At 39.9% G+C, this 26,303-nt stretch overlaps 1 protein-coding gene across 2 annotated transcripts in view; it reads right to left on the reverse strand.

The window, feature by feature from the left end:
* The window catches only part of RALA (RAS like proto-oncogene A), an 80,737-nt gene extending 69,332 nt beyond the window's left edge, over positions 1-11,405 (reverse strand). Inside the window, exons 1-2 of one of the 2 annotated variants that reach the window (XM_066272115.1) lie at positions 11,151-11,405; positions 10,375-10,461 (exon numbers count right to left, since the gene is read on the reverse strand). The gene's annotated coding sequence lies outside the window, so the exon portion shown is untranslated. The remainder of the gene's footprint in view (positions 1-10,374; positions 10,462-11,150) is intronic. The other variant, XM_066272114.1, reaches the window with a different exon arrangement.
* Positions 11,406-26,303: the final 14,898 nt, after the last annotated feature.

Genomic DNA, 26,303 nt, shown 5'->3' on the forward strand with positions numbered 1-26,303 from the left:
AACTTTCTGAATGAATTAGATAGCAGTGAAATGAAAACACTGTCCAGAAGTTGGGAGACTGAGCACTGGTGTGTGTACCTATAATTGCATGTGGGTGGAATGTGTTAAGGATGTTGGGCCAACACCTGTTTCCACATCAACACATCACTTCCAGCCAGAGAACTAGGTCTTCATAAATGAATTCTGGAGAAAGAATTGCCTCAAAGTCAGATGATCCAGGACCTACCAACTTGTCTAGAACCTCCCCAAAGCTGTGTACCCTATCTAAGCCATTCCATTGGATAAACTCATCTACAAATTTGCCCTGCCAAATGACCTACAGACTCATGGACCCAAGCCATATCAATACTAGATGAGACTAATTCATCTGCAAAACACAGAAACCACTTAAGACTATAACAGCCCAGAATGGATCCCTTAGATTTTCAGAGACCCTTAAGACCCTAGAGATCACGCTGTGGCATCCAAGACTAAGTGAAGAGGACTACAGTGAAGTGTCAAAGAACTGTGTGGAGAAGCAGAAATGAACTCAGGACGGGTTGTATGAACTGGGAAACCAGGGAGCAGTACTGACCTTTCTCATCATGGTACTTTGCTGCTGCCCACTAAGAAAGTCAACCTTTCCTGTCTCATCACATTCATCTCCATTAAGTAGCTCATATAAAGACAGTGAAGAACTGCAGTCTTTGAAAGGCATAGCCATAGCTAAATTAAAATACAAATATACAACTTTGTATATCCACAGAGAAGTTAATACAACAAAGCAATCAACATATCAATTAAAGATACTATGATACAGTAACTTAACACTGTTCTGGAGATATTAATCAATGCTATGAGATTAGATAAACAATAAGTGGCATAAATAGAAAAGGGATAAAATTTCTATCTAGAGGTGACAGGACAGTATCTGGGTCTAAGAGATGCAATGATTAAAGTAACTCAAACAATAAGGATTCAGCAAGGCAGCATGAAATCTCCAGGGGTCAGCAATATTCTTACACCTGAACAATAACCAGTTAGAAGACAGACTAAGAAAACTCTATACTGCCTGACCAGGCAGTGGCACAGTGGATAAAGCGCTGGACTGGAACACGGAGGACCCAGGTTCAAAACCCCAGGTCACTGGCTTGAGCGCAGGCTCATCCGTCTTGAGTGCGGGATCGCTGGTTTGAGCACGGGATCATAGACATGACCCCATGGTCTCTGGCTTGAAGCCCAAGGTTGCTGGCTGGAACCCAAAGTCACTGGCTTGAGCAAGGGGTCACTTGCTCTGGTTTAGTCCCCTGGTCAAGGCACATAGGAGAAAGCAATCAATGAACTAAGGTTCCGCAAGGAAGAACTGATGCTTCTCATCTCGCTCCTTTCCTGGCTATCTGTCCCTCTCTGTCTCTCTTACATACACACACAAAAAGAAAATTCCACAGTAACAAAAAAATAAAACCTATAAATAAACTTACATGTTCAAAACTTATATGAAGAAAACTATAAACCATTCCTCAAGATTTAAGAAAATGAGCCTGACTGGTGGTGGCGCAGTGGATCGAGTGTGGACCCAGGATGCTGAGGTCCCAGGTTTGAAACCTGAGGTTGTGGGTTTGAGCGCAGGCTCATCAGCTTTTGTATGGGGTTGTCAGCTTGAGTGTGGGATAATCGACAGGATCCCATGGTTGCTGGCTTGAGCAAGGGGTCACTGGCTTGGCTGGAGTACCCCTGCTACGCCAAGGAATGCATAAGCAATCAATGAACAACTAAAGTGATGCAACTACAAGTTGATGCGTCTCATATTCCTCTCTCTCACTAAAAACAAAACAAACAAAAAAAGATTTAAGAAAATGAAGACATCATTTTTTCTAGGTTAAGATGTCTCAACACCACCAGTAAGTTAAATCATAAGTTTGATGTGAGCCCAGTAAAAATGAGTTTTTTAATGGCCTTAGACAAACAGATGCTAAAGTTCACATGAAAAAATAAAACATGCAAGGTTATAATGAGTTATAACAGCAGACTATGTAGTTCTACAAGATATTAACTCATACCACAAAACCTCTACAATTAAAACAGTATGGTACTGGTACATAAACAGTGAAACAATCCAATAGAATAAATTATACCCAATTACATAAAGAAATTTTTTCTAAGACAAAGGGGGCAAAAATTTTTGTGTTTATGTTTGTTCACTTATTAATAAATGGCACTGGACAACTGGATGATCACGTGGAAAAAAAACAATGCATTCCTCAAACCACATATAAAAATATACTCCAAATAGATCAGAGAATTGTGAAAAACTGAAACTCTATTAGTACTGGAAGCATAAGTGAATTCCTCTATAACCTGGTAGGAAAAGGCTTTCTAACTATGGCTAAAAATCCAGATGTGATAAATTTAACATTAATATACTCGACTACTCAAAAACAAACTTTTGCATGTAAAAAACAAAAACAAAACCCACCATAAGCAATGCCAAAAGATGAGTGAGTAAAATATTTGCAACATATGTCCAAGTTAAATGGTTTTATTATTATTATTATTATTATTATTATTATTAGCATCAGAGAGAGCCAGACAGACACAGGAAGGGAGAAAAATTAGAAGCATAACCCATAGTTGCAGCTCCTTAGTTATGCATTGATTGCTTTCTCATCTGTGCCTTGACTGCAGGGCTGTAGCAGAGCAAGTGACCCCTTGCTCAAGCCAGTGACCTTTGAGCTGAAACCAGCAACGAGGGGGTCATGTCTACGATCCCATGCTAAAGCCAGCGACCCTGCACTCAAGCCAGTGACCTTGGGGTTTCAAACCTAGGTCCTCACCATCCCAGGCTGATGCTCTATCTACTGCGCCTAGTCAGGCCTAATATTCTTAAATATAAAGAACTTTTTGCCCTGGCTGGAGAGCTCAGTTGGTTAGAACATTGTCCCAAAGTGCAGAGGTTGCTGGTTTGATACCTAGTCAGGGCACATACAGGAACAGATTGATGATAGTCCTGTCTCTCTCTTTCTTTCTCCCACCTCTCTCAATAAAAATAAACATTAAAAAAAAAAAGAACTTTTAAAATCTGAGGAAATAAAGACCAAAAATTAATAGAAAGTAGGCAACATGAACAGATCATATTTTTTTTCTTTTTGCAACATAGACACAGAGAGACAGAGAGAGCAACAGACAAGGGCAGACAGACAGGAAGGGAGAGAAATGAGAAGCATCATCTTTGTTGCAGCACCTTAGTTGTTCATTGATTGCTTTCTCATATGTGCCTTGGGGGGGAGGGCTACAGCAGAGTGAGTGACCCCTTGCTCAAGCCAGTGACCTTGGGCTTCAAGCTAGTGACCATGAGGTCATGTCTATGATCTCATGTTCAAGCCAGCGATCCTGCGCTCAAGCCCTCAACCTCATACTCAAGCCGGATGATAACCTTGGGATTTTGAGCCTGGGTCCTCCGTGTCCCAGTCCAACGCTCTGCTCTATCCACTGCAGCACCGCCTGCTCAGTCGACCAGATTGTATTTTTTTTAAACATTTACCAGCCGATATTTAATGCAAATAGTATATAGTCAGAGTTTTTTGTTTGTCTGTTTGAGTCAGTAGGGAAATATTTGCCTTTTTATTGGGAAGCTATTCTTTTAACTTTCTTTAAATATTTTAAAATTATTTGTTATTAATATTTCCTGCTTTGTCTTTTTATTCGTATTATACTTTCATCTTCAGATTCCAGGGTTTTCTCTCTCTTTTCTCTCTTCCTCTCTCTCCTTCCCTTCCTCCCTCCTTCCTTTCTTCTTTCCTTCTTCTCTCCCCCTTATCTTTTTATTGACTTTAATTTACTGTTTACATCAAGTGTCCCACCGAATACATCCCCCCACTCTTGTGTTCCCCTCAACATCCCCCCTGCCCTCTTCCCTCCAGGATTTGCTTTCCTGCTCTCTATAATGCTGTATTATGTATATATAATTTCACTAATCTCTTTCCCTTCTCTGACCTCATCCTCTCATCCCCTTTCCCTCTGGTCCTTTTGATCCCGCCTCTCCCCATACGTATTCCGTTCCTCAGTTCACATTGTTCATTGGATTCCTCAAATGAGTGAAGTCATATGATATTTGTTGTTCTCTGCCTGGCTTATTTCACTTAACATAATAATCTCCAGGTCTATCCATGTTGTTGCAAAAGGTAAGAGTTCCTTCTTTTTAATGGCCACATAATAAATATTCCATTGTATATATGTACCACTGCTTTTTAATCCACTCATCCACTGACAGACACTTGGGCTGTTTCCAGATCTTGGCTATTTGGAACAATGCTGCCATAAACATGGGGGTCCATTTCTTCTTTTGAATCAGTGATTTGGCAGTCTTAAGATATATTCCTAAAAGTGGGATAGCTGGGTAAAAAGGCAGTTCCATTTTTAATTTTTTGAGGAATCTCCATACTGTTTTCCACAGTGGCTGCACCAGTCTGCATTCCCACCAGCAGTGCAGGAGGGTTCCCTTTTCTCCACACCCTCATCAGCACTTATTATGTGATGTTTTGTTGATGAGCGCCATTCTGACTGGTGTGAGGTGATATCTCATTGTGGTTTTAATTTGCATTTCTCTAATGATTAGTGATGTTGAACATTTTTTCATCTGTCTATTGGCTATCTGTATGTCCTCTTTGAAGAAGTGTCTATTCATTTCTTTTGCCCATTTTTTGAATGGATTATCTTCCTGGTGTTGAGTTTTACAAGCTCTTTATAAATTTTGGTTATTAACCCCTTATCAGACGTACTGTCAAATATGTTCTCCCATTGTGTGGTTTGTCTTTTTATTTTGTTCGTATCTTTAGCTGTGCAAAAGCTTTTTAGTTTATAATTTAAAAATGTAAAAAATGGTCTTTAAACACAAAAAAATCGTTCAATTCACTTGTAGTAAGAAGATACAAAATAAAACTACATACACAAGGACACCATGTCTCATCTTTCAGATTGGCAGAAATTCAAATGCATGGCAACATATTCTGTTTGTCAGACTGGAACTCTTTTTAAGTGAGAGAAGAGGAGATTGAGAAACAGACTCCTACATGCTCCCTGACCGGGATCCATCCAGCAACCCATCTGGAGCGGATGCTAGGACCAACCAAGCCACTGGCTGTGAGAGGGGAAAAAAAAGAGAAGTGGAGAGGGAGAGGAAGAGAAGCAGACGGTTGCTTCTCATGTAAGCCCTGACCAGTAACTGAACCTGGGATGTCCTCATGCCATGCCTCAGCCAACTGGCCAGGTTTTGGCACTCTTTTTTCCCCCATTCTTTCCTTTTCCCCCCTGTAATACAAGAAGTATAGTGTATAGAAAGGAGACCTAACTGGGGTGATGAACACATAATACAATATACAGATGATGTGTTATGGACCTTGATTATTCTTGAGTTCAGCAAAGAAAGAATTCATAGCCAGGCACTCAAATTATTAAAGTTTATTTAGAAAGTTACAGAGGTAGTAAAAGTAAACTATAGAAGAAATAGGCTAAGGAAACAAGGTGCAGAGGCAAAAGAAGGGCCCTTGGAACTTAGGAGGAGGGGCAAAGGTTACACACCTGGAGGGAAGAAGAGGGAGAAGGGGAAGGCGCAGGTATGCTCAGAGAGGAATACAAAGACTGTCGCTCTCTTGTACACTACTGGTGGAAATTCAAAATGGTACCACTACATAGGGAGAGAAATTTGGCAATAGCTAATAAATCTTATACATGCATTTATCTTGACAATGTGCTCCAACTATATAAAAATACATATATGCAACATTTTTCGTTATAACATCATTATAATGTACCTGTAATAAAAAAAATACTGCACTGGACCATCAGACTGGGACGCGGAGGACCCAGGTTCAAAACCCCAAGGTTGCCAGCTTGAGCTCAGGCTCGTCTGGTTGGGCAAGGCTCACTAAGCTTGAGCCCAAGGTCAGTGGCTTGAGCACGGGGTCACTTGGTCTACTGTAGCCCCCAGTCAGGGCACATATGGGAAACCAATCAATGAACAAGTAAGGTGCCGTAACAAAGAATTGATGCTTCTCATGTCTCTCCCTTCTTGTCTGTCTGACCCTATCTGTCCCTCTCTCTGTATCTGTCTCAAAACAAAACAAAAAACTGGAAATTACTTGAATGTACAGAATGGTTGAATAAACCATGGTACATACAATTGAGTATTATGCAATTAAGAATAAAAGTTACTTAATTTATGTGTATCAGTTTTTCAAATACCTTCTAAATTATTAGGACATAAATACATATTAAGTTGTTTGGACTTAACTAATAAAATATTAAACCATTATGTGTTTCTTTTTGACCTAGGGATGCTCTGAAAAAATTACTGAAATAAGGCTGCCATAAACTGAGAAAGTTTGGGAACTTCTGATAAAGGCCTGTGGAGGCTTTTAAGAATGTATGTCTCTGTAGTTATAAGGTTACTGTGGATCGTGGTTAACAAAATTTACAACAGGCTAATGAAGGCACCATCCACAGTATAATAAGAAATGTAATAGACTTTATGGTGGCATATAAAAGGAGCAACAAGCCTAGTCTTGAAAGTTGTTGCTTACGTTTGTTTTTTCCCAAGGAATGATGTCAAGAGAAAGAATTTAATCAAGACACAATTTTTGGAGACATATAACCTAAGCTGACTTCTGAAGGACCAGTAGTAGTATACTAGACCAGGGGAAGGAGTGGCTAGAATTACAGGAAGAGGAAATGGGAGACTGAGAAAATGCTCAATTCCAGAAGGCTGGTATTGCTGGAACTGAATATCCTGGAAGAGAAAAGATGAGGCTATTGGGTTAAGGAAGAAGTTCCGGGTAGATCTTAAAGGTTTTGTATATGAGATTAAGATAAAAGGCGTTTGGATTTCATTTGTGGGCAAGAAGGAGCTGCAGAAGAGTTTCAAGCAGAAGAGTATCATGACTGATCTAATGAAGTATAGAAAAAAGTGGGTTGGGGGAAGCAATGGGAGGCTAAAAGGCTGCCACACTAATCCAGAGTAGATCTAGAAGAGCAGCTGAACTAAAAGTATTTGCAATCAGTGGTGTGGCAACCTCCATTTTCAATGCATTACTAGCTACTAAACTGCTTAACAACATAGAAGCAGAGATCCTGATGACCACAATCATAATCTTTGTGAAGACCTAGGATCTTTGCTTTACCTTCACAATGCATTTGGGAGTAGAGGTCATTTCACAATCTTGCTGCTTTATTCTTCAAGGTGACACTGTCAAACCCTGATATTTAGCTTCAATAAATGAATTCATCAATGAAACTGAATCCCACATTTCAAAGAGATTATGTGCGTCAGGGTTATAGCTATTGCATTTCACAGAGAACTCTAGCTGTGAAAGCCTTTCAGAATTGTATTATAATATTTTATGGAAACATGTCATATTTGGCTTGTAGAGACAGCCCTCTGACCACTGAGGAATTAAGTCTTCACCTTCAGGTGTAATTAAATCAAAGATACAAATTCTCTTCCAAAATTTATTCACGTCTTTTAAAAACCCAGAGCTTTAATTTTACTTTTTCTACATTATAATCAAATCCTAATGAGTACAATAAAGTGTCTTAGAGCTAAAGAGAAAACAAAAAATAACTGCTACTAATGAGGGCTAGATAATCAGCTGTTTTTTACATAGAGGTATGTAGTTTTTTAAAAACCAAGAGATAAACACATACTAAAATGTTTTAATTAAGCCTATATAAAAGTGCTTCATTGCTTAGTTGGTTAGAGCATTGTCCCAATATGCCAAGGTTCTGGGTTAATCCCCAGTCAGGGCACACACAAGAATCAATCAATGAATGAAAAAATAAGTGGAACAACAATTGATACTTCCTCTCTCTCACTTCCTCTCTCTCTAAAATCAATTTTAAAACATTTAAAAGTGGAGGGACAAATATAAGGTGATAGAAAATGAGCTGACTTTGGGTAATGGGTATATAACATTACCAACAGTTCAAATGCTATGGAAATGTTCACCTGAAATCTATGTACTCTTATTATCAATGTCACCCTGTTACAGTTAATTTACTAAAAAAAATTGTAAAATTAAAAAAAAAACCCACTGGCTTGGGAAGAGTGAAGAGAATTCTTCTGGCACTGAATAGCAATTAGACCCTTACAAGACTTCTGCGCTCTTTAAGTCTCCATATTAAACCCAGAGAGAAAATGGTATTTGGTCTAAAATGGTAAAAAGAGACCCAGTCCACCTTTGCTTTTTTTTTTTTTTAACCATTCTTCCCATTCCCCCACAATCTCTCCTCTACCTCCTCAGTGAAAAGAAGAAAAAGCAACATTCATTCAGGAAATTTTACAACAAATAGGTTTCCAAAAGTACTCTCAAATATCAAATATTTCAGAGGTAGAAAGCAGTCATCACACACCAGAGGTGAATTCCTAATGCTCTCTTTCTCTAGGACACTTACATGAACAATGCCCAACATTTTTTCTTCACAGCACACACAGGTGATAATGCTGTACTAGTTGGCACACTAGAGACAGAAGAGTGGCTACGGTCTGAGGCCACCTGGCTGGGTTACTAATAACCCCAGGTCTCACTTGATGACTGTGTGATAAGATCAGTACCTTTGCCTTCCAGAATCTCATTTTATTCAACCTTTTAGGATTAACTGATATACACAACTCTATCTGAAATAGTTATTTTCAAATTCAGATTCAACTACACACTACCTGCCTAGCTACCTGCAAATAACTTCATTTAGTCAAGTGTAGGAAAATTACCTATCTTACAGCAGTATTGTGAAGATTAGAAATAATATAAGTAATGGTCTTATCACAGTGCTTGGCAGGCAATCAATGCATGAGGACTGTTATTATAAGGAGGGCTGATGAATTCAAAAAGGGAAATCTGACCTTTGTTCAGTGGTAATGTCAATGAGGTAAGAAATTGCAGGCTTCCCTCTCCTTAGTGTCTAAGAATTAACCATATTTTATAAAACAATGGAAACCATGTACTATCACCCTGTGTTTCTTCAAAATTATACTCTTTTCCCTCATTAACAGCCTCTTATTCTAGTACTTTAAAAGTGACTGTCCTTGCCACCCAATTAGTAAAGGTTACTAGTACATTATTACAGATGCAAGACATTATACTGGTACATTTATTTACATTCTGTAGAAGATGATGTTGGAAAACCAGTGCAGGATCACCACCAGATATTTGTAAAGGAGAGAAGGTATCAGCACTTATTTGGGCCTCCATAAAGTGAAAATAACCGAACTATCTATAGACAAAAATTACCTCCCCCCACCCCCCACCCCCACACATACACAAATGGTAGAGAAATTCTTTCCTGTAATTAGTCCTTTTCCCTCTGAAAGCCCTGGAAAGGAAGTATTGTATGAAGAACTGCTTCAAAATAGATGAGAAAATTACTACACACTTAGCAGTCACACTAGAGAACAGCATCTGGATCTCCGAAAAGAAATGTGAATGTGGCTATAGGTAAATTACATCAAGGTCGAATCAGTATGCCAGAAGATTTCATGTATCCAGGAAAAATGAGCCACTATAAGCAATTCTGTGATGTATCACACTTTCCAAACAGTGGTAACTCCCAATTTCCTCTTTTTAAGATAGGGTACGGCTATCAACTCCAAACTTAAACCTACTATCACCAGGAAATGTTTGATAACCTTGGCAAATATGCTCAAGTAGTAAACCTTTAACAATGAAATACAAATTATTATAATGCCCAGTCACAGTAACTGAAATATAATTTTAACCTTTCAGAGGATATAGTTTTTGTAAGTTCAGTAAAGGATTCTTTTTGAATTGTTCTTTGACCATGCTAAAGAACAGACAAAGCAAAGTCTGCATGTGTCAAGAAACAACAAAAACAAAAACAAAAATCTGAGCCCAATAATAAACAGGTAAATGATTCCTGGAAGGCAGCTGTGAGCTCACCTACACATTCATTCATTCAATGAAGAAATGAATGAGCGACTTCTACATTCAAGGCCACATTCAATGGAAAGAGATGAGTAACACATGGCTTCTGCCCTGAAGAAATTCAAAGTCTAAAAATAATGTTTTAGAGTCTCAGAGTCATTTTATAGTAACATTGTACTAGTCAAGTCAGAAAAACATAAACTAGTAAGATATATTTAAATAGATTAGTAACCATTACATTAGCTAAAAGGAATACCTTTTACTGTGAGTTTACTAATAAAATGTTACTCAATTTTTGGAACATGATTAAAGTTGTAATTTACTTTCAGGACACGAATTAACTTATAACACATGTTTTATAAAGGTCCCCCCGCCCTCGCTATCACCACCAAACACAATTTATAAATTAGGTGTTTTGCAGCAAGACCTGTATGTAGGGCGTGGCACTGGCGTTCTCACATACCCTCAATGGCACTTGGATGAGCTCTCACAAATCTGGACATTCTGGTTTCCGTGCAAAGGCCAGTTAACTCTTTAATTCTCCATAAACCTGAAAACAACACCGCGTGGTCACCCCGGCCCGCTTACACACATATACCAGGCTAACGCATACCAACCACATCTTTGACTTCTGGAAAATCTTTAGGAACGGACTACAGAGGAAACACCGTCCCCTCAAAATATCTTATATTCTTTCTTGTTTTAGAGGCTGATTACCCGAGTACGGGCGAAACCTGTGCAAGAGCCCAGAACCAGCTATTCAGTGCGGAAAATCTAATGACTCGAGTATGAAAAAGCCATTCCTTTAACTGGCACAAAACCCCGGTGGAGACGCTTAAAAAGCAACAACTCGGGTATAGGCACAGAGTTGAAAGAACGAGAAGGAGGGAAAAGGGGCGGGGTGAGGCGCGGGACTTCGGCGGCGGCGGGTCTTCTGGTCGCGGGCACCGCCCAGACGGGGTCTTCCACGCGTAGGAGCGGAGATGCGGAATGACCTTCCGACGCGGCCAACTTGGAAGGGGTGCTCGGCGCGGGGGCGGGGACGTCGCCGCAGCCGCTCGCCCTCTGGGGTACACTCGCCCGCAAAGCGGCGAACACGGCGCCCAGATTGCACCCGGGCTCATCCCCCGGCAGAACGGGGATATGCAGTCTCCGCGGCGGGCCCAGCGCCCCGGCCTCGGCCCGCCGCCCCTCCGGCGGCCCACACTCCTCCCGGTGGCTAGCGCGGGCATCGCTCACCTGCACCGCAAACCAGTCCGCCGCCCCGCGGGCACCGGAAGCCGCAGGCTCCGGCGAAGAGTACTCTCAGCCCTCTCTGAGAGGCTCCGCGCCGGGAGCAGCAGCAGCAGGAAGAGTCCGCCGGGCGCGACGGAGTCTCGGAGGCAAGAGGAGGAAAAGAAGGATGGGAAGGAGGAGGAGGACTCCGGGCGCCCGCTCACAGGAGTCCCACCCTCCTCCTGGCCGCTCTGCAGCAGCGGCTGCAAGCACTTCCGGGGCGCTAGATAGCGGGGCGGGGCCGGAGAAGGCGGGATTTCCTGTTCTTCGGCTGAGCGGAGGGCGGGGGCGCCCCAGCTGGAGAACAATGGCTGGGAGGGCGCGGGTGTGCCCGCTTCCGCAGGCGGCTGGGCTGCGCTGCTTGTGGGGCGGCCCCACCCCTAGTTCCGGGCGCCCGACCAGATGAAGTCACCACCCCGGGGCCGGGAGTGGCCGCGTCCTGTGGAGTTTCCAGGGCGGCGTCGGCGCAGCGACGTCCCTGTCTTCTGGGGGCCAGGAGGGGTTCTTGGGGAAAGGAGGAAGCCAAGGACGCCATCTTGCTGCTAGGGCGCAGCCCCTTCTCCCGAGGCGGAGGTTTTAGGGTCGGCGACATGGCTGTTCGCGGCCGAATTCTGGGAGAGGGGTCATTGGCCGCTCCTAGCTTCCTATCTAACGTCCGGTCCGTGGAGAAGTCACCCACCCCTTGGATGGTTTGGAGCCTTTTCTGCGGGGCTCGAGCCCCTACAGCACTGCAGGTCTGGCGTGGTGCTGAGATCATCCCCCTTTGACTTGGTTGCTTGAGTTGGAAGTACTTCCACAAAATCGGTTGCTTTGTATAAATCCTCCCACGGGTTGGATATACATCATTTGTCTAACGTTTGTTAGCAACTACAGAGACTTAGCTCTTGACCTCTTTTCTCTTTCTACTCTGCCTGCAAATTGAATATCAATTCCGTGTGTGGCACGACCCATTCAGTGGGTAGACACACAGGAAGCATAGTTATGATCGGAAGTGTGATGTACCAAGGTGTACAGAGGAAAAATAGATGACTAACACTTCGTTAAAGATAAATAGGGGTTTACCAGCACAGAAGTAGGGGATGAGATAGCAAATCCAGATCCTACCAAAAAAGTCATGCAGCACTGGGACGAATAATGTGTTGAGCAATCTGCTTGATGATTACAGGACCTAAAAGTTCTAGTCTGAGCTTCTGAAAAAGATGAGGCTGGAGAAGCAGATAGGAGCCAAATCATGAGAATTATCTTTTCCTGCCATAGTGAGGCAAAGGCCATTATAGAAATCAAGAAGGGAAAGGATGAAAGGACCATTATGTGAGTGTCAGTGACCATACAAAGATATATTCCTAAAGTATTTGGGCCCAATCAACTGATTTTGATCATTTATTGCTGGGGTCAGGTTGGGTAAGAGAAGGGGAGTAGCGATGATCCTGGTTTGCCCTTTAGGGAGGATAAAGGTAGATTTTACCAAATAAGGAGGGCGGGGTTTGGGGAGGTAAAAGGGTGCAGAAATGAGTGCCATTTTGGACATGGTCTGTTTGAAATATCAGTGGTGTGTCAAATGTCAGTTCCTATGTGAGTCTAGTGCTCTGGGGAGGATCTAGGCTAAATTTAGAAAAACCTTAGGTTTCTATTACCACATCCAGGCAGACGGCAGTCGCACTTCATTGAGCAGTTTCAAAACCACTTCTCCTTTCTCCCTAAGTTTCTTGGGAAAATTGTGGAAATGTCGCATTGAAAAAGTCCCCCGCTGGTGATTTATACCCATGTTTAGATTAATACTCAAATGCTTAATGATCTAAGGATAAGTTAGGCTTACTGGGAACTGAATAGGACAATGGTAACAAGTATCGTTGTAATGCTAGTGGTTGAGGCCAGGCAGGTTCTCACTGAATTTGGGCAGAAGATAGAGGAACTGGGGAGCCAGAAAGCGCAGAGCCATACCCATTTATTGGAAGTTCACAAATACAGAAGAGCGAATAAACAAGAGGGAAAGTGCTAATAAAGGAAAATCTGCTATTCACAGTAAGGGCAAGGGAGCAAGTAAAACCACACCTCATGGTGGTGGGAGAGCAATTTGGGGGAATCTCTGCTCAGGGAAAGAACCCGCAACCTTACGTAGACGACACGCTAATCAGGCAAAGTGCTTACAGCCAATAAGCCCATGAGTAAGCCTAACACAGCTCTTTTCCCCACAATCATAAACTCGTAAAATGAAATGTTATTTTAATAAAAAGTTTTAATTTGATTATTGACAGCTTAGTTAAGTTGGCCATAGATGAAGGATGGAGAATGGCAGGTTGTGTGAATAACTGCTAAATGGAGAACTAGAAGGAGGATGACTTCAAGAATGAGCAATGGAAACACAATGAAAGATACCTTTAAATTCATTAGCCTGCCCCACCTATGTCTTGGTTGTTCACAGTAATGCCATCCTGGCTTAAAGGAGTCAGAAATAGAATGCGTCGTTTTGAGCAGAGGCTTCAGAAAACCATAAATATCAAAAGCCCTGTAAATAATAGTAACATTGTTACAGATTATTACTTCTTATGTATTCCTATAGCACAGCATTTACACACAAAAAATGAGGAACTATCACCTTTAATTCTTAAGTTATTCAAGTACATTATTCTCAATTTTCCTAGAGTAGGAATGCCTTTAGATATATTACTATAATGGATAATATATTGAGCCAGAAGTGATCTTGAGTCCCTTTTTTGTTCTTTGTTTATTATATCCCCCTAGAAAAGTCGCTTAATTCTATGACCTAATTTCTTTGTAAAATGGAGAGAATAACTTCCTACCAACCTGCCTCTCAGGGATATAAGAAAATAATCCTCTAAAAGCTCTTTGAGATACTTGGAAGAAAGGGCATAATTGTAAGTACATATTAATAATTAGCAATAATTTTCAGGACAATTCATGAGCATTTCTTTTTAATATTTTTAAATTGATTGTAGAGGGGAGGAAGGAAGAGAGACAGAAATAACACTCTTTGAATGTGCCATAACCGAGGATCAAATTGCAACCTCTGCATAACTGAATGGTGCTCTATGCTGCTCTAACCAACTGAACTATCTGGCCAGGGCAAAACTCTGGAAAGTTTTGTGTTGTTGTTTTTTTAAGTTTTATTTATTGATTTTATGTGGCGGGGGAGGGAGGAAGTGAGTAGTTGTTTCAGTTTAGTTGTTCATTGCTTGTTTGTTGCTTTGTCTATGTGCCTTGACCAGGCAAGCCCAGGGTTTTGAACTGGCAACCTCATCATTCCAGGTTGATGCTCTATCCACTGTGCCACCACAGGTCAGGCCATGAGCATTTCTAAATTTACTGCCTGAGCAACTGAAAGAAAATGAAACAAACATAAGGAGTCTGTTTTAAAATATGTTTAGAAGTCTTTTATTATTATTATTATTTTAGGGAAAGAGAAAGGGAGAGAGAGAGAAACCGATTTGTTATTTTATTTAATTATGCATTCATTGGTTGACTCTTGTATGTGCCCTGACTGGGGATCAAACCTGCAACCTTGTTCTATCAGAATAGATCAGGGGTCGGGTACCAATGGCTCATGAGCCAGATGTGGTTTTTTTGATGGCTGCATCTGGCTCACAGACAAATCTTTAATAAAAAAAAAATGTTAAAAATATGAAACATTCTAGCCTGACCTGTGGTGGCACAGCGGATAAAGCGTCAACCTGGCAATGCTGAGGTTGCCGGATCAAAAACCTGGGCTTGCCTGGTCGAGCACATATGGGAATTGATGCTTCCAGCTCCTCCCCCCTTCTCTCTCTCTGTCTCTCTCTCCTCTCTCTCCCTCTCTGTCTCTCTCTCCCTCTCGCTCTCCTCTCTAAAAATGAATAAATAAAATAAAATAAATTTAAAAAAAATAAAAATATAAAACATTCTCATGTATTACAATCCAATTATTTCCTACCGCTCATGTTCATGGTTGTGAGTGGCTGGAGCCAATCACAGCTGTCCTGCAAGACAACACCAAATTGTTATTGGATAATGCATAACATACACAGGTCATTGTGAGGTCAGGAAGTAAACTTCCCTCCATTTAATCAAGTAGTCATCTAGCTAATTGCAGAAACCCTTTTGATGAAGAAGATGGCTAAAAGAAAAAAAGAGGAGTATCGTACTTTTCAGCAGGAATGGACAGAGGAGTTTGCCTTTGTGGAGAGAGCAGGTTCTGCAGTGTGTCTAATATGTAATGATAAAATTGCATCAATGAAACGGTCAAATATAAAGCGGCACTTCGACACATGCCATACTATATTTGCATCAAAATATCCAGTGGGGGACAGCAGGAAGAAAGCACGTCAAGAGCTACTGTGCAGAGTGCAAGCTAGTCAGCAGCAACTTCGTGTTTGGACCCAACAAGGTGACTGGAATTTGGCTAGCTTTGCTGGTGCTTTAGCAATTGTGAGAAACGGAAAGCCATTCACAGATGGGGGTATGCCAAAACATTCATGCTTGATGTTGCCAATGAACTTTTTGACGACTTTTTGGATAAAGACAAGATAAACAAATAAAAGACATGCCTCTGTCGGCAAGAACTGTTCACAATCGTACCATCATGATGGCAAATCAAATTGAGGCAACACAAGTGAAGGACATAAATGCAGGACCATTCTTTTCTCTTGCTTTGGATGAGTCAAGAGACATAAGCCATTTATCTCAGTTCAGCGTGACTGCAAGGTATGCTGTTGGTGACACAATACGTGGGGAAAGTCTTGCTGTTTTGCCTATGAAAGAGACAACAAGAGGGGAGGATTTATTCAAGTCTTTCACTGAGTTTGCTAAAGAAAAATTCTACCGATGGATAAACTTATTTTGGTGTGTACTGATGGTGCTCCGTGCATGGTGGGGAAAAACAGAGGATTTGTAGCACTTCTTTGTGAACATGAAAAGAGACCCATCCTAAGTTTTCACTGCATCCCACATCAGGGGCACTTTGTGCTCAGATGTGTGGCGAGCAGCTTGGTGAGTTGATGTCGCTGGTCATTTAGGTGGTCAACTTTGTTTTTGCCTGATCTTTAAATGATGCCAGTTTAAAACACTGCTGGATGAAGTTGAGAATAATTATCCTGGTCTGCTTCTGCACAGCAATATGCGTTGGTTGTCAAGAGGGAAGGTGCTCAGCCATTTCGTGGCTTGTCTGAGCAAAATCTGGACTTTTCTTGAAATGAAAAACATTGAGCATCCTGAGTTAGCTAGCACTGAGTGGCTTCCGAAGTTCTGCTATCTTGTGGACATGACTGAACATCTGAACCAGCTCAATGTGAAAATTCAAGGCATTGGAAATACAGTCTTATCCCTTCAACAAGCAGTGTTTGCATTTGTAAACAAGCTGGAACTCTTCATCGCCAACATTGAAACAAGTCGTTTATTACACTTTGAAAAACTGGGAGAGTTTAAAGATGCATGCATAGCAAGTGGCCGTGTTCAACATCTTGATCTCTAGCAGCTAGTGGGCTTCACATCTAATCTCCTGCAGTCATTCAAAGCACGCTTTGGAGAATTTCATGAGCGCACTCGTCTTTTCATCACCCATCCACGTGAGTTTGCAGTGGACAGCACTGACCTGATTTACATCCCCGGTGTCTCCATCAGAGATTTTGAGCTACAAGCTGCTGAGCTGAAGGTCTCAAACATGTGGATGAATAAGTTCAAGTCACTGAATGAAGATTTGGAAAGACTTGCATGACAGCTAGCAGAGTTGGTGAGCAAACACATGTGCGGAGAAATGAAAAAACTTCAATCCGCGGACCAGCTGATTGTCAAAACTTGGAACGCGCTTCCTGTCACATACCACACACTGCAGTGTGTGAGTATTGTTTGGCTCTACGTATACATGTGAGCAGTCTTTCTCACATCTAAAGAAAGTTAAGATCAACCTACGATCACGTTTAACAGATGGAAGTCTCAACGCCTGCATGAAGCTTAACCTCATCACATATCAAGCAGACTACAAAGCCATCAGCAAAACCATGCAGCACCAGAAGTCGCATTACTGGTAAGAAGTACTTTATTCATCATTGATTAGCAACAGCATAACAACGTTATTAAAAAGAATTCAGAGACTTATTGTACTTTAAAAGTGTTGGTCTTACATAAAATGCACACATTAAACATATTGTATGGCTCTCACAGAATTACATTTTAAAATATGTGGTGTTCATGGCTATCTCAGCCAAAAAGGTTCTCTACCCCGGGATAGATGCTATAACCAACTGAGCTACCTGGGTAAGGCTTAAAATATGCTTAGATTTCCTTTTAACTTGTGAGTTTAATTTTTATTTATTATCAAATCTTATACATTAAGGATAGGGGAAAAAAGAATAGACTGAGTATAAAGTTTTAGTAACTACAATTCTTACGTTAGCTGCTACTTATATGCTTTTGGGAGAAGTATAATGTAGCTATGCTTTCATTAGATTCATGTTTTAGAACTCACAATTAGTTTACTGCAGTTATTGAACTGAAATTTTCTGTTAAAGCATTACTGATGTCCCTATAGAATAAATTATATGAAACATGAAGGTGACCATTCCTATAAAACTTGTCTTTCCTATTCTTGTATAATTAGAATAAAAAATAAAACATATAGTCCTATAAGGTTTTGTCCAATGTCTTGTCCTGTAGAAAATCTTTGTAAGATTCTATTTGAAATAAAGCAACAACAAATGATGGCATCAAGATCTCAAATGCTCTGGAGAAGGACAGCTATGCAGTTTCTTTTATGCATTTGAAATTGAGAAAATGTAAGGAAGATTACATGAAGGTGGAGGGAAGCAACATGGGGATTGGATTACAAAATTCAGTAATTAAGATTATGGGCTCTTTTGAGGGTGGTTATTCTTTTTTTTTATTTATTCATTTTAGAGAGGAGAGGGAGAGAGAGGGGAGAGACAGAGAGAGAGAGAAGGGGGGGAGGAGCTGGAAATATCAACTCCCATATGTGCTTTGACCAGGCAAGCCCAGGGTTTCGAACCGGCGACCTCAGCATTTCTAGGTCGACACTTTATCCACTGCGCCACCACAGGTCAGGCCGAGGGTGGTTATTTTTATTCAAAGGCGTGATAATCTAGATGGACAGGTGTTGCTTAAGACAAAAGATAAGCCTTACAGAAGTTATATGTCTGGATTATGACTATCCACCATCACCTGCCTAGTTAGGAATCTATGATCAGATCACCCTGTAAGATTACTTCTCATAGAATCCATTTTTTGTCAACAGTCTATCCCTGCCATAGATCAAATGTTGCCTATTAAATTGGAGGCTTCTGAATCTGGGAAAGTAAATGCATAAATGAACACATTTAAATATATTTGTGGCTATATAAATGTGCTTATGTTTATACATATGCTTATTCTATACCAACTTACAAAAATACTACAAATGTAAATATATTAAAAACCATAAAAGCCTTCCTGGTGTATGGGGGGCCAGATAAGAAAGTAATTGGTTAATAGCAATTTGTTATTATTGGTGGAAAAACAACTGAAAACACATGGTTTATTATTAAAATTATGAGCATTGTCTATAACATTTATGACACCTTAATAGTTGTATTACTTCATTTTGTTTTCACAATAATTTTACAAGATAGTCATTGTTCAAAAAATATTAGACTCACAGGGTTTAAAGACTTTCCTAAGGGCTTAAAGATTTGCCACAAATTAACAACAGTCAAATTTAAATTCTTGAGACTCAAATGCACTGTCCCTTTAGTACAGCTGTTCTCAACCTGTGGGTCACGACCCCGGCGGGGGTTGAACGACCAAAACACAGGGGTCACCGAAACCACTGCTCTAGTACTTTATACCAGAGTTAACAGCATGATATGGCAGTTGTGCCAGAACACCTATAATATGGTTCATAATATAGCTTGTAATTGATTGCCTGCAGAATCTCTAAAATTCAGCCAAAGAAATTAAATTTTTTTAAATTTATTTTGTTTTTTAAGATTTTATTTATTTATTTTAGAGAAGAGAGAGAGAGAGAGAGAGAGAGAAGGGGAGGAGGAGCAGGGAGCATCAACTCCCATATGTGCCTTGGCCAGGCAAGCCCAGAGTTTCGAACTGGCAACCTCAGTGTTCCAGGTTGAGGCTTTATCCACTGTGCCCCCACCAGTCAGGCAAATGTAAAAATTTTTTTATCTGTCTTTACGGCCTTGAAAACAGGTATTTTGTTTTATTCACCTTTGTATCCTTCATGGTATAAGGCATAAGTACCTAAAATATTTTAGGGATGAAGACAAAATACTCTGTAATGATTAGTTGAATAATGTAAAGAACATACTTCATATAATCACTGGAAACTTAGGTGCGTGATTGTTTTTTACACATTTAGGTAAAGATACTTTTTTTTTTAAGTGAGAGTCAGGGAGACAGAGAGACAGACTCCCGCATGTGCCCCAAGTGGGGTCCACCCAGCAAGCCCCCTACTGGGTGATGCTCTGCCCATCTAGAACTGTTGCCCTGTTGATAGGCAACCAAGCTATTTTTAGCACCTGAGGTGAGCCTATGGTGCCATCCTCAGTGCCTGGGGCCAACTTGCTTGATTGAGTCAGGGCAGCAGGAGGGTGGGGAGGGAGAGAGAGGGGGAAGGCGTAGAGAAGCACTGGGAATTGAACCTGGGACTTCCACATGCCAGGCTGATGCTTTACCATTGAGCCAACTGGCCAGGGCCTATTGGTTGTTTTATAAGTCATATTAGTGAGACCATTGTATCAGTTTCCTGCTTTACTTTCATTGACATCAGACCTTAAGTAAGTAGGCTTAAGTAGGTGCTTGCTATAGATGACAATCACCTGTATACTATTCCTGTTTATGTTTGGATATGGATATTCTACATCAGTGGTCCACAATCTTTTTTGGGCTACAGACCAGTTTAATGTTAGAAAATATTTTCATGGACTGGCCTTTAGGGTGGGATGGATAAATGTATCACGTGGCCGAGACAAGCATCAAGAGTGAGTCTTAGATGAATGTAACAGAGGGAATCTGGTCATTTTAAAAAAATAAAACATCATTCAGACTTAAATATAAATAAAATGGAAATAATATAAGTTATTTATTCTTTCTCTGCGGACCAGTACCAAATGGCCCACGGACCGGTACTGGACCGTGGCCCGGGGGTTGGGGACCACTGTTCTACATGACCCTTTAGCTGTGGCCAATCTAATGAGAATACAGAAAGAGTGGAGGTCTGACAATTTAGGTCTCTTTTTTTTTTCTGTGGCAGCGACAGAGAGAGTCAGAGAGAGGGACAGATAGGGACAGACAGACAGAAAGGGAGGGAGATGAGAAACATCAATTCTTCATTGCGATTCCTTAGTTGTCCATTGATTGATTTCTCATATGTGCCTTGGCTGGGGGACTACAGCAGACCAAATGACCCCTTGCTGGAGCCAGTGACCTTGGGCTCAAGCTGGTGAGCCTTGCTCAAACCCGATGAGCCCGCGCTCAAACTGGCAACCTCAGGGTCTCGAACCCAGGTCCTCCATATCCCAGTTTGACGCTCTATCCACTATGCCACCACCTGGTCAGGTGACAATTTAGGTCTTTATAAAGCTCTCCTTCATGTCCATCCTTGTGGACAGCATATTTCCATAACTTTATTCTGTCAGGTGATTAGAAGATAAGACTACTAGAATAATGGTTCCCAATTGCTGCTTATTAGAATCACCTGTATAGCTTTAAAGGCAATTCAGGTTCTCAAGTCCTACTCTAAACATAATCATTAGAAAGTTGGGTGAAGCCTAACAAATCTGTATTTATCACACTCTCCTTTGAATTCTAATCATCAGTCAGGTTTGGAAAGTTTTGGTTTCAGTAAGTTATCTAAGCTCATGTAAAACCCTAAATAGAGCCAGAAGGTAACTCAAATCTTAAGAGTCAATGTCAAAGATCTTTTCATTGGACTTTTGCTGTTCTTTCACTGACTACATATGATGGGTAGGTAGAAAAGTGGAGAGGAAAATAGCAATTATTTAAAAAAATTTAAACTATATTCTATTACATGATTTTAAGATTAAATGAGTTAATATCTGAAGAGTGCTTAGAACAATATCTGGCACACAACAAATGCAGTAAGTCAGAGGTCCCCAAACTAGGGCCCGCGGCCCGCATGCGGCCCCCTGAGGCCATTTATCCGGCCACGCTGCACTTCCGGAAGGGGCACCTCTTTCATTGGTGATCAGTGAGAGGAACATAGTTCCCATTGAAATACTGGTCAGTTTGTTTATTTAAATTTACTTGTTCTTTATTTTAAATATTGTATTTGTTCCCATTTTGTTTTTCTACTTTAAAGTAAGATATGTGTAGTGTGCATAGGGATTTGTTCATAGTTTTTTTATAGTCCGGCCCTCCAAAGGTCTGAGGGACAGTGAACTGGCCCCCTGTGTAAAAAGTTTGGGGATCCTTGGTAAAGTAATAATAAGTAAGTCTTCATTGTCTAACTATGGTCTTCACTTTGACCAGGGTTAAACTGGGTGAAATTGTATTAGATATAAACATTCTCTCTAATGTTTAGATATAAACATTTTCCTAATGTAGAAAAAAATGTATGTAAATAATATTAGAATCCTCACCCTCTTTTAGTCATGGAAGCCCTAAATTTGTACAGCTGGAAATATTTCTTAATTGCTTCTTTCAATTTCTTATTTTGCTATATTAAGAGAAATGTTAGTAATATACTTATTAAATAAACATTTTTAAATAAAATTTGAATTTGCTGTTGTGCAGTATTTTTATATCTTTTTATTTAAGATATAGCTAAGAGCCTGGCCTGTGGTGGTGCAGTGGATGAAGCGTCAACCTGAAATGCTGAGGTTGCCGGTTCGAGACTCTGGTCTTGCCTGATCAAGGCACATATAGGAGTTGATGCTTCCTGCTTCTTCTTCCTTCTGTCTCTCTCCTCTCAAAAATGAATAAATAAAATCTTAAAAAAAAGATATAGTTAAGGTCCATGGGATAATGTATTTTACATTGTTTTATCACTGAATTAGCTCCAAAAGTGATTCTTACTGTTATGTATTCTAACCAAGTATTTTTAGAAGCCATTTAGATTTATCTTCTGAATGAAATATTTCTCTTGAGTGAGGTAATAGATATGTTTGATTCTACTTAAATAAAACTTAAACAATTTTTATACTTGTTAACTATAAATAAAAGTATGCATTTCATCACTAGTTAACAAAGAGCCCAATTCAATATTTTTAAGGTCTCTTTGATACATTTTAAGGTCTCTGTGAAAACTTGCCTTTGGTTGGCATTTGTCACTGTGAAAATTGATACCCATTTTAGTTTTTGTTCAACTATATATAGGTTGCATTATTCTCTCACATACTCAGCATCAATTTCTGGTGGCTCCTGTATTCTTGTGTGCATGTATGTGCACAGAATACCTTCATATCTTCATGCTGAATACAAATTTAGTCTTTAATATGCTTTATTAAACTGAATTATTCACCTGACCAGTGGTGATGAAGTGGATAGATCGTCAACCTGGTTTGCTGAGGTTCCAGGTTCAAAACCCCGAGGTCACCGACTTGAGCATGGGTGCTTTATGCTGAATGCAGGCTCACCAGCTTGAGCTTGGGGTTGGTGGCTTGAGTGTGGTATCATCAACATGATCCCATGGTTGCTGGCTTGAGCCCAAAGGTTGCTGACCTAAAGCCCAAGGTGGCTGGCTGGCTTGAGCAAGGGATTACTGCCTGGCTGCAGCCCCCAGCATCAAGGCATATGAGAAACAATCAATGAACAACTAAAATGCTGCAACTACAAGTTGATGCTTCTCATCTCCCTCCCCCCCCCCAGTAAAATAAAATAAAGTAAATTATTCTATCATAATGAATTGATTTGCCCTGGGAAAGGGTATCAGTAGGGATTGACCAGACAGAAAATATTTATAAAGTCAGGAGAGATTTGGTAAGCAGAATAGAATAGATTAAACCAGAAGGTACAGATCTGAGAAGCCAAAAGGAAAAATAAGATGCCATCACTGAAGTAACTAAGTATGAGTCCAGAGTAAACTAAGAAAAGGGAATTCAATTAATATTTATTCAATATTTACTATATTTCAGACACCTTATAGAATAAGGAATGTCTGGCTAGATTCCATAAGTCTAGGTGGTTTATTATTTTTATTTTTTTATTTTGAGAGTATTTTTGTTAAAGCTGAGGAGAGTGAAACAAGGAAAAGTTTAGTTAGGATAGAAGAAGCAACAGTGAAGTGTGTGTGTGTGGGGGGGGGGTTAGGTGGGTTGCTTCAGTTCTCTGGAAATGTATAGGAAAGAAATGAGCCCAGGCTGGGCTGCTTCAGCTCACTGGGAAGTCAGAGAAAAGGTGGCCTTGGAGACAGATTCAGGGGGGAGCCTAAGATGAGCTGCCGCTGCCCATTGCTCCCCTGGTTGCAAGTCTGTAGGGAGCTTTCAAGTATCTGAGATGCATGCCTGTGGGGAAAGAAGAGGGGAAAGGGACAAAGGCACGCTCCTGGGAGGGAGAGCACCAAATCTAGGTGGTTTAAGTCTTGTGAGTCAGAGAAAATAGTATGAATAAGCAGGACACTGAAACAAATTATATTTCTCTGCCTTCTAAAATACCTATGCTGTACAGTTTATTATAAGAAATAAAAATAACATGAGGTAGTACATGTTAATTATACTCAAACCTGCAATGTTTGAACCATATTCATTTCACAAGAGAAGGCTGTCATCTAGCAGGAATTTTGGATTTCAACTCTTCCCGACTACTTGAGAACCTTGCTCCAGCAATTATTCTCTTTCTGTCATGTCTTCAACCTCTCATAGTACTGATTTCTTGCTATTAGCATGCTCATCTGTTTAAAATGTCTCTCTCATACACAGTCTCTATCCCTCTAACTTATACTCAAATTTTTCTTCCTTTCATTAAAAAAAATTTTGAAAGGATTTTCTGTTTTGCCATTTCCGAGTTACTCCTCAGTCATTTGTAATCACACTTACATTCCCAATATTGCTGTTAAACTAGTCTCAATAAAGTCACCAATATCATTCCTATTATATGACATTTCATAGTGTTTAATGTTTTAATAGCATTTTAATTGTTGACCATTTCTTCCTTCTAGAAACAATCATTTAGTTTCTGTAATACCACAATTCACTGTTTGTTTCCTTTCTGGCCATTCATTATTGTCCTTTGGATACTTGTGTTTTTGCTTAAATATTTTCATTTCAAGGAATTCTAATGATCTTGTCACTCTAGTCTAGTCTACACATCCTTCTTTGATGATCTCATCTATGCTCATGATTTTACATTCTGTACATTGATGAGCTTACTCCTAAGCTAGAAAATAATATATTTAATTCTTCTCTTGATATATCTTGGGTGTTTTACAGGCACCCAACTCAAACATGGCATGTCCAAACTGAACTAACGCCATCACATACCAAATGTCCAAAGCCAGAACTCTAAATACGTATATACTTTAAATTTCTGTTTTTCCCTCGCCTGACCAGGTGGTGGTGCAGTGGATAGAGCACTGGACTGGGACCTGGAGGAACCAGGTTTGAGACTCCAAGGTCGCCAGCTTGAGCGTGGGCTCATCGGGTTTGAGCAAGGCTCACCAGCTGGAGCCCAAGGTTGCTGGCACAAGCAAGGGGTCACTCGGTCTGTTGTAGCCCCCCGATAAAGGCACATATGAGAAATCAATCAATGAACAACTAAGGAACCACAACAAAGAATTGATGTTTCTTATCTCTCTCCTTTCCTGTTTGTCTCTCCTTATCTGTCCTCTCTCTGACTCTCTCTGTCTCTGCCACAAAAAAAAAAAAAAAATCTGTTTTACCCTCAATATCCACTCAATCACTAGGCTATGAAACCTTTCTTTTTAGTACATCTCAGAATCATCCTTTCCTCATTTCTACTACTGATTCCTAATTGAAGCTCTTATTACCTGTTTACTGTTACTGCAGTATAGAGCCAATGGGTTCAGCCTTTTCTTCTTCTAAATCCACTGTTCACACTGCAACCATCAGGATCTCTCTGGAAGACATGCAGGTTCATATAACTTCTCTGCCTAAACTCTTTTAATACTTTCATTGATCTCAGGGTAGTCTGAATTCCTTCATATGTCTTTTACAGCCTTACATAATTTAATTCCTATTTATTTATCTCTGATCACTTACCATTTCCCTCACTACATACATGCATTACACACACACACCTAGCTTCAAGAATATAGGTGCCTGCTTTTGTACATACTGCAGTCCAAAACACATTTATGAAACTTAAATGAGCAAAAGTTAAGTAACACACCCTATACCAGGTTTTAAAAATTGTAATATAAATATAATAAAATTCCCAATTGTTGTGTCCTGGCCAGGTAGCTTAGGTGGTTAGTGTTCTCCCAATATGCTAAGGTTGTGGGTTCCATTTCCAGTCAGGACATATACAAGAATCAACCAATGATTGCATACATAGGTGGAGCAACAAATCAATGTTTCTCTCCCTCTCTCCCTCTCTTTCTCTCTCTCTAAAATTAATAAATAAAAAAATTTAATTCCAAATTGTATAAGAGTTCTAAGTTTATTTTATTTCTTTATCTTTTTTTGTTTTTTTTTTGTTTTTAAGGTTTAGTTTTTAACTCCTGTCAAATGTATACATATATATTTAAAACAAATATGTATAAATATATATACATGTATAAATATATAAATATGTATAAATGTATATACATATATAAATACATATATTTAATTTAATGTTAATTAAATATCATAAAATTAATTTAATTAATAACATTTTAATCCTCTCATTTGTGGTGACATTTAGTAGACCATATTTATTTTCAGGTTGGAAAGAAATTGATAATGTAGATTTTGCAAAGTATTGATACTATTTTTGTTACTGTCTTTAAAACTTTGAAAACTTGAATTCTGGCTATCTCTTGATAACAGATTCTTTAGTAAATTACATCCCTATTTTTATTTATATATCATACTTCTCACAAAAATTAGGGGATATTTTATCACTTGAATTGAGTAACATTATTCATGTTATTTCTGTCTTTGAATCATTAGAATATTTATGGATAGTAATCATTAATCCATAATTTTTCATTCATTTATT

This window comes from Saccopteryx bilineata, chromosome 4 (assembly GCF_036850765.1).
Source record: "Saccopteryx bilineata isolate mSacBil1 chromosome 4, mSacBil1_pri_phased_curated, whole genome shotgun sequence".
In the NCBI taxonomy this organism is placed as follows: Eukaryota; Metazoa; Chordata; class Mammalia; order Chiroptera; family Emballonuridae; genus Saccopteryx; species Saccopteryx bilineata.